This window comes from Salmo salar, unplaced genomic scaffold (assembly GCF_965601325.2).
Source record: "Salmo salar unplaced genomic scaffold, fSalSal1 ptg000566l, whole genome shotgun sequence".
In the NCBI taxonomy this organism is placed as follows: Eukaryota; Metazoa; Chordata; class Actinopteri; order Salmoniformes; family Salmonidae; genus Salmo; species Salmo salar.
In genome coordinates this window covers 161288-170000 of record NW_027675420.1, presented here as the reverse complement: position 1 = coordinate 170000, position 8713 = coordinate 161288, and the positions used below count along the sequence as shown (strand labels likewise).

The 8713-nt window shown below is 38.0% G+C and overlaps 1 long non-coding RNA gene across 1 annotated transcript in view; it reads right to left on the bottom strand.

Annotated features, from left to right (window-relative positions):
- Positions 1-8358, bottom strand: part of LOC145876300 (uncharacterized) — an 8665-nt gene extending 307 nt beyond the window's left edge. Inside the window, exons 1-3 of the long non-coding RNA XR_014391489.1 lie at positions 8132-8358; positions 6011-6094; positions 4231-4329 (exon numbers count right to left, since the gene is read on the bottom strand). This is a non-coding gene — a long non-coding RNA (uncharacterized LOC145876300). The remainder of the gene's footprint in view (positions 1-4230; positions 4330-6010; positions 6095-8131) is intronic.
- Between the last annotated feature and the right edge of the window lie 355 nt (positions 8359-8713).

The following is an 8713-nucleotide window of genomic DNA, read 5'->3' as shown; positions in this document are numbered from 1 at the left end:
GACAGACATGTATTTGTTTAAAATCTATCACTTAATGATTTCATTTCAGAGAGACAAATATTAATTGTGTTTTTATGTTGGATAAAAGTAGAGACTCAGAACTAGAAAATGGTATATCATACACTACAGTTGAGGAACAATGGGAAAGTAATTCTGCTTTGAAAGTTGATAAACTTGTAACATCACTTTTGAGAAAATGTCCTTTGAATGTTTTGGTACCTACTGGAGAGCTCTTCTTTGTCTACAGGGCTGTTACTTTGGCAGATAATGTCACCCATCTAAATAAATAGTTGTTATATATATAATTAACTAAATGTATGGTGTTTTTGTTTTATGTCAGTTTAATTTTGTTATGCTATAAACATTTTATTTTATTATAAGTGGTAAAAGGAACTAGAAAATGTTATATTTTGCGATTCTGAGTAATTACTACTTTAGTAAAGAATTACACATTATTCAGTACTACTGCAGTTGCTACATAATTCCAATAGATGGCAGCATAAGACCACAAATGATATTTCAGAATATTAGTTTAGTTTTCTCCCTGGATACACCACCACTCCCCACGCTTCTTTCTGTCCCTTTCCACACTGCTAACGCAAGAGGAAGGACTGAAAAAGCATTTAACAGATTACTGTGAAGTAATATAATGATGATTCATGTTTATTATTACCTGTTTTTATGCTCATGTTTGAAATTATACTTCATTACTATAACGATTATCAATAAGCCTGAACATTAATTCAGACACCTCTGGTTGAGAAAAACGTATTTTCCTGGTACATTCATTGTCAAATTCATCAACCACCATCGAGCCACTCTGTCTTCTCTCTCTAGTAGTCAACTCAGCCCCAGTAAAAAGCTGGTGTCTTCACTCTGCCTTCTCTCTCTAGTAGTCAACTCAGCCCCGGTAAAAAGCTGGTGTCTTCACTCTGCCTTCTCTCTCTAGTAGTCAACTCAGCCCCGGTAAAAAGCTGGTGTCGTCACTCTGCCTTCTCTCTCTAGTAGTCAACTCAGCCCCGGTAAAAAGCTGGTGTCGTCGCTCTGCCTTCTCCAGGGGCATGTTGAGGTAAATTTACTAACCGAGAGGGTTGAATTATGTAATTTATTGGTGGGCTGGAAGGCGCACTCTTGTCTTTTCTATTCCGAGGTTGTTTACTCGCAATATCAGATATTAAGATGACTTTTTATAATGCATGTATACTGAGGTTGAGGTTCTGACTAGTGATAATTTACCCGGGGTTCAATACCTGCTATAGTCACTATTATTTCGCTCTCCCAAAAGCAACACAGCCCTAAAACGAGATATATAGCTAACTAAAGTCATGTTAATGAGTGACCATTTTAGAAAATCATGGGACATATAGTCTGTGGTTGCATGCTATTTTATGTCAATCATACTGCTGCTTGTAGCCTATAACTGATGCTTTGTGGTCTTATGCTGCCATCTATTGGAAATATTTAGCAATTAAAAGTTATTAATGCACATTCAGACGTTGGTGAGGCAGCTGAGAATTTAAAAAAAAAATGGAATGTGTCCAGCCTACTTGAGGCGCCCCGAAAATAATATTCAAAAGTTTAGTCCTTGGATACAGAGGGGTTAAACACTAAAGTTACCGTCCATCTAGTGAAGAGAGGAGAACCGGACAGAGGTAGCCAGCATCTGTCAACGAGAGAGGGAGGATTGGATAACTAGGATGCTGCTGGTAGAGTAGCTAGCTAGCTTACCTAGCTGTACCGACTAGCTAGGATAACTAGGATGCTGCTGGTAGAGTAGCTAGCTAGCTTACCTAGCTGTACCGACTAGCGAGGATAACTAGGATGCTGCTGGTAGAGTAGCTAGCTAGCTTACCTAGCTGTACCGGCTAGCTAGGATAACTAGGATGCTGCTGGTATAGTAGCTAGCTAGCTTACCTAGCTGTACCGACTAGCTAGGATAACTAGGATGCTGCTGGTAGAGTAGCTAGCTAGCTTACCCAGCTGTACCGACTAGCTTGGATAACTAGGATGCTGCTGGTAGAGTAGCTAGCTAGCTTACCTAGCTGTACCGACTAGCGAGGATAACTAGGATGCTGCTGGTAGAGTAGCTAGCTAGCTTACCTAGCTGTACCGACTAGCTAGGATAACTATGATGCTGCTGGTAGAGTAGCTAGCTAGCATACCTAGCTGTACCGACTAGCTTGGCTAGCTAGCAGGACGTTCATCTGTCGTTTGTCTCGATGATGATGACGAATCCGGTGAACCACAAAATGAAACAAGGATAGAGAGTGAAAAGGATCTGGCTACACTCATACTGTCCCTGACCGTAAACCAAAAGCAAATTGAACAATAAACTTCGGTGTCTCAACACTGTAACAAACTCTGTCATTATTCCCCAAGATCACCTCAGCCCACTCTGCACGTAACCTGACAATATGTTTGGCGCCACACAGTATGGGGACGTGGACAGTTCTGTACGGGGACGGGGCCAGTTCCAGAACGCGGACAAGAGCAGTGCCACACAATCAACTAAACCCAGTCTTTACAGTGGGTTACATTAGTAATATTCATTTTTCTCTATGTTAAACAAACATTTATTGCAACAATATTTTGAGATCTGGGCCCATATCCACAAAGCGTCTCAGAGTAGAAAATTGGTCGTATAAGTGCTGAGAATACAGACATTTTACACTTCTGGGTATAAATTAAAGCTATGCATGAAGTCTCTACTCCCACCTAGTCAGCAGATATTTAGGACACCTCGTGAGCTGTCCTAAGTAGTTAAGAGTTAACAGCAGGTGTCTTGATAATACTATAGAATAATGCAGCGAGTCAGTGGTTCCTGCACCACATGTAAATACTTTGGGGTAGTAAAAATATTGTTTTCTATTTCTATATGATCAATCCATTAATAATATAGACCTACATGCAACAGTATGTCTTGTGCTTTTGGAAATTATTTATGAATAATATGTATGTGTAATATTTATTTATAATATTTATGTATCATATTTATGTATGATATTTATGTGTAATATTTATGTATAATATGTATGTATAATATTTATGTATCACAAGTGATACCATGTATGTCTGCATAGCATTTTGTCTTCATTTTGGCAGATTAACTCATGCTTATTTCTGAAGATTATCTCTGGTTTTCACCCAGAGGCTAAGGAGTTGGAGCTGTGGCGGGATTTGAACCTGTGTTTGAAAGGTGGCTGGTTCGAATCCTGGGCCGAGTGCTGAAATAAACAGGTGGAATTGATCTGACCACTGGAGGGCTGCTGGGTTCACATCCTCAAAACATTCACCTTCCGTTGATCAGAACTCTAGTAGATCTTCTTCACTGAACCCAAAAATATATATAACTTTTAGTGGTTCCATATATTAAGGAAGTGATAGAAGCCTTTTTGGTTCTATAAGGAACCTTCTTTTCTAAGAGTGTAAAATAAACACGGTTTTCTTTTGATTATTTAATTATCTACATCATGTTATTTCAAGATATCCCTTTGGAGCGCAACATCACATTGTTAAAAAATAATCCTAAATTGGGCGTGGCTATAAATTAGGCAGTTGAAGGCATCTCGGGCGTAATATGTGTTCGATGAAAATGAACATTGTATGCAACGTTGTAGGCAACATTATTGGCAAGGGACTTGATGCCTACTATGCCAAAGCTATTTAGAGTTGTTAAACGGGTGTGAAGAGTGTGGTGATATAACGGGAATATTGTCAAAATTCTTATTGTAACAACGATCAGAATTGGTAAAGAAAATATGTATTCCATTATATTAGGCAATAATTAAGAGCAGGCAAAGTGGTCGTGTCATGTGAAAATTCTATCAAATGTGGTACATTGTAACGAGTACATTCAGGGTGCCGTGGAGCCCCTGCAGTACCTCCACAGACCCCGGATTGAGAACCCCTGATTTAGCAGATGCTCTTATCCAGAGAGATTTACAGTAAGTGCATTCATCTAAAGATATCTAGGTGAGACAATCACATATCCCAGTCAAATATACAGAATACGAACATTCCATTCCTGCTAAACAATGGATATATTGCGTTTTGCAATAAAAAATTAATAATAATACACATCTAAAAACTATGAATTAAAAATCTGAGAACGGTAATATTGAAGGTCCCATAAGCAGCCATTTATGATTAAAAAAACAAATGTGAAAATTTTTGGAAATGGCATTTTTGAAAAAAACTCTTAATAATTCTTAAACAAAATTGTCATCTCACCTCTTAGATTTGGTGTCATGTTCCCCAGAGAGACTCATTTTAGAGGCAGGGCCCCCCTCCACTCTCTCCCCAGAGAGACTCATTTTAGAGCACTGACCCCTAAACAGAGATCCAGCATGTTGGTTGTGGTTGACACAGTAATTCTTGAATGTCAATTGTTATCATTTAATAATTATCTCTTATAAAACATTTACTTAACAGACATATCAAAACAGTCAGGTGATTTAATGCAATCACATGAATATGTAGTTGTAAAATTTCATCTCCTTGGTAACTGTCAATAATAATAAGTCACTGTATGTTAAGGTAGTTACAGACAGTAGAGCAACAATAATAATAATAATAATAATAATAATAAGTCACTGTAGTTATAGACAGTACAGCAACAATAATAATAATAATAATAATAATAAGTCACTGTTTGTTAAGGTAGTTATAGACAGTACAGCAACAATAATAATAATAATATTAATAATAATAATAATAATAATAATAATAATAAGTCACTGTTTGTTAAGGTAGTTATAGACAGTACAGCAACAATAACAATAATAATAATAATAACAATAATAATAATAATAATAATAATAATAATAATAATAATAATAATAATAAGTCTCTGTTTGTTAAGGTAGTTATAGACAGTACAGCAACAATAATAATAATAATAATAATAATAATAATAATAATAATAATAATAATAATAATAATAATAATAATAAGTCACTGTTGGTTAAGGTAGTTATAGACAGAACAGCAACACAAGGCCATGTCTCACACGTATTTGTATTCACTAACAGTAGACTATTTATTGTCTTTCAATCTGTTCTTTTCTAAACGTATCTGAGAATGTAGACAGAAGGGCTAAAACGGGCATGATTGATCTGAGGGGGAAATCATTATATTATGTAAAGTAGGCTAGGTTATAATATATAATGGCGTTTTGTTAGTGATATGCAGATCAAGGTCTATACCTCGGCTATAGCCTACATATCATAGATGACCAGTCTAAACCTGTTCAGATCAAGATAATGTTATAGTCCTACCAGTAGCAGGACAGAGAATGTACTGTATATAACCTACATATCATAGATGACCAGTCTAAACCTGTTCAGATCAACATAATGTTATAGTCCTACCAGTAGCAGGACAGAGAATGTACTGTATATAACCTATATATCATAGATGACCAGTCTAAACCTGTTCAGATCAACATAATGTTATAGTCCTACCAGTAGCAGGACAGAGAATGTACTGTATATAACCTACATATCATAGATGACCAGTCTAAACCTGTTCAGATCAACATAATGTTATAGTCCTACCAGTAGCAGGACAGAGAATGTACTGTATATAACCTACATTTCATAGATGACCAGTCTAAACCTGTTCAGATCAACATAATGTTATAGTCCTACCCATTGGCGAAAATCTGATATCAACTTTGGAGGGGACAATTACATGAAATTTTCTCAAGAGCAATTCCTGAGGGGGACACCAAAAGTAGTGCTGTAACACATAGCCTACATTGTAATATGGTAAATGTATATTGAGGAACCAAAGAAATAAGGTGTTTGCCGTACTCCTAACTACCAGTACCCAAAACTACACAACTAATCACAACAGCAATACCATTGCCTTTAACAAATCTTAGTTCAGTCACCAGTTTAAGTTGAGAGTGGAGGTATCCATGGCATTTTCCAATTATGTTCCTATTATACAAGTAAAAAAAATGGAGAACCTTTCATAATGTTGACAAACAAAGACTCAACAAACTTACCTGAGACTCCCTGTCTCTGCCAGTCTGTCCCTGCATATCTGTCCCCAACTCTGCTGTCTGTGTGCCATCTGTTGCCTGCTCTGCCTAATGACATCATTGTGAAACATTTCTATTAGCATTTCACTTCTTTCTTATGAACATTTTATCAACTAGTCTTTGAGATATTAGGCTACTAGGGTTTTTACTATACGTTTGGTGTATTGAAAAATACTCTGATGTCCGTCTTTTATTTTTCTGCCATTTTTCTACCTGGCTGGCTGGCTACACACACACACACAGTGTGTAGGTTATTTACAGTAGGAGATGGGCTTCTATCATCTTATCTTTTATCATTCTATTTGGGCTTCGATCTAAAAGGTAGCTAGCAAATGTGAAACGGATTAAAATGACAAGAGTTGACAGCTGTATGAGTTCACCATTTACACATTATATGCTGCAACCTTTTGTAATTTTAATAGTTTGTTTCATATTGGCTGGCTTCCAACAATAGCTGAATTTGCAAAGCAAGCGAGCACCAATTCAGTTTCAGTGGTGTTTGCTATAATCTTTGCTACCCGGGTTAAATAAAGGTGAAATAAAATAAATAAATAAAAGTTAACTTGTGACAATTTAGCTTTTGCAACGAGACCATTAAATATATTTAAGACAATGGTAGAAGAGAGTGTAGTTCTGTTCAGTTTGGATTTCAGTTTATCGCTAACCTTATCACAGGGACTTTGAAGCACTAACTTACATCATCTGCATGCAGATTCCATCTTTGACGACGCCACATAAATGGAATAGGTACTAGCTAGCTTAATAGTTAATATTTGCGCGCTAGCTCTGCATAATCAGCTAGTGTGTGTGCGCGATTGACTGGATTAACCTCACGTCAGTTACGTGCATTGAGTGCCTTTCAGACAATAGATACGACCTCTCTGTTACCTAGCAAGCTAAGGAACTGGCAGTGGATCAAACCATTGTGATGCATTGTCGTGTGTCCCCCGTCCCCCCCGGGATTTCCGTCCCTGGTCCTACCAGTAGCAGGACAGAGAATGTACTGTATATAACCTACATATCATAGATGACCAGTCTAAACCTGTTCAGATCAACATAATGTTATAGTCCTACCAGTAGCAGGACAGAGAATGTACTGTACATAACCTACATATCATAGATGACCAGCCTAAACCTGTTCAGATCAGTTCACATAATGTTATAGTCCTACCAGTAGCAGGACAGAGAATGTACTGTATATAACCTACATATCATAGATGACCAGTCTAAACCTGTTCAGATCAACATAATGTTATAGTCCTACCAGTAGCAGGACAGAGAATGTACTGTATATAACCTACATATCATAGATGACCAGTCTAAACCTGGTAGGGTTACACTACAACCCTGTTCCTGGAGCGCTACCCTCCGGTAGGGTTACACTACAACCCTGTTCCTGGAGCGCTACCCTCCGGTAGGGTTTCACTACAACCCTGTTCCTGGAGCGCTACCCTCCGGTAGGGTTACACTCCAACCCTGTTTCTGTAGCGCTACCCTCCGGTAGGGTTTTACTCCAACTCTGTTCCTGGAGCGCTACCCTCCGGTAGGGTCTCACTCCAACCCTGTTCCTGGAGCGCTACCCTCCGGTAGGGTCTCACTCCAACCTTGTTCCTGGAGCGCTACCCTCCGGTAGGGTCTCACTACAACCACAGCTGTAACTAACCTGATTTATCTTATAAACCAACTCATTATTTTAATCAGGTGACTAGTTTTGAATAGGAATGAAAACCTAAAGGATGGTATCTCTCCAGGAACAGGATCGGAGAGCCCTGTTTTAGAAGATGTATAAAATCCATCCTCCAATTTTTTCTGACTATTCAGCTTAAGCTAACCGTGCTAAAATCTTATTAGAAATCAGTATTTTTTTGTAACAGTAACGTTACCATTTACCTGGTAATTAAATATAATTTATTTAGAATTGATCAGAATAATGTTTATTGTATTCTCAAATTGAAAGTGCTCCCTCGCGCTCCTCAGCACTACACCCATGGTGATAAGAGATCATAGATCAAACCTACTCTTGACTATTAAATGTCTGACTACGACCTAACTTTATAATAGTGTGTAAGTAGCTTCTAGACTTACCAGTCTGCTCGTCTTTCCTTCAAATCAATACTTTTACCCGACTTCTAATGTTGCCGAGAAATGTGCGCCAGAGTTTCAACATCCCTTTCGTACGTGCATTAGCCCACAAACTTACTTTCAACTTCATGAGGAAATGACATAACAGAATTCCTAAACCCAGAGACCAACATCCCGAGTCTACTGGGACCGCTTGGGAAGCAGACTGTAGGAAGTAGACCGATGTTGTGATTTGGGGATTGAGAAGTCAGAAGTGAAAAATTCCTCCTTAGTTGTACATTTTCTCTAAATCTAAAGGCAAAACCTAGATTCGAGCCAATGTCTTAAGTATTTGAACATGTTATTACTCCAACTTCGTGAAAGAGACAAACTGACACGTTATTATTTTAGTCAAAAACGACTTTATATCGAAGGAGTGTCTTTGGTTTGACGGCCTGCACATGCACAGTTCGGTGTGAGACGACCGTTAGACCCGACGGTGTGTTTCTACCATCAGTTCAGCAAACCAACGTCTCCATGACATGTGCGTCTGTGTCTAGTTAGTATAAATGTATGTGTCTTTGGTTTGACGGCCTGCACATGCGC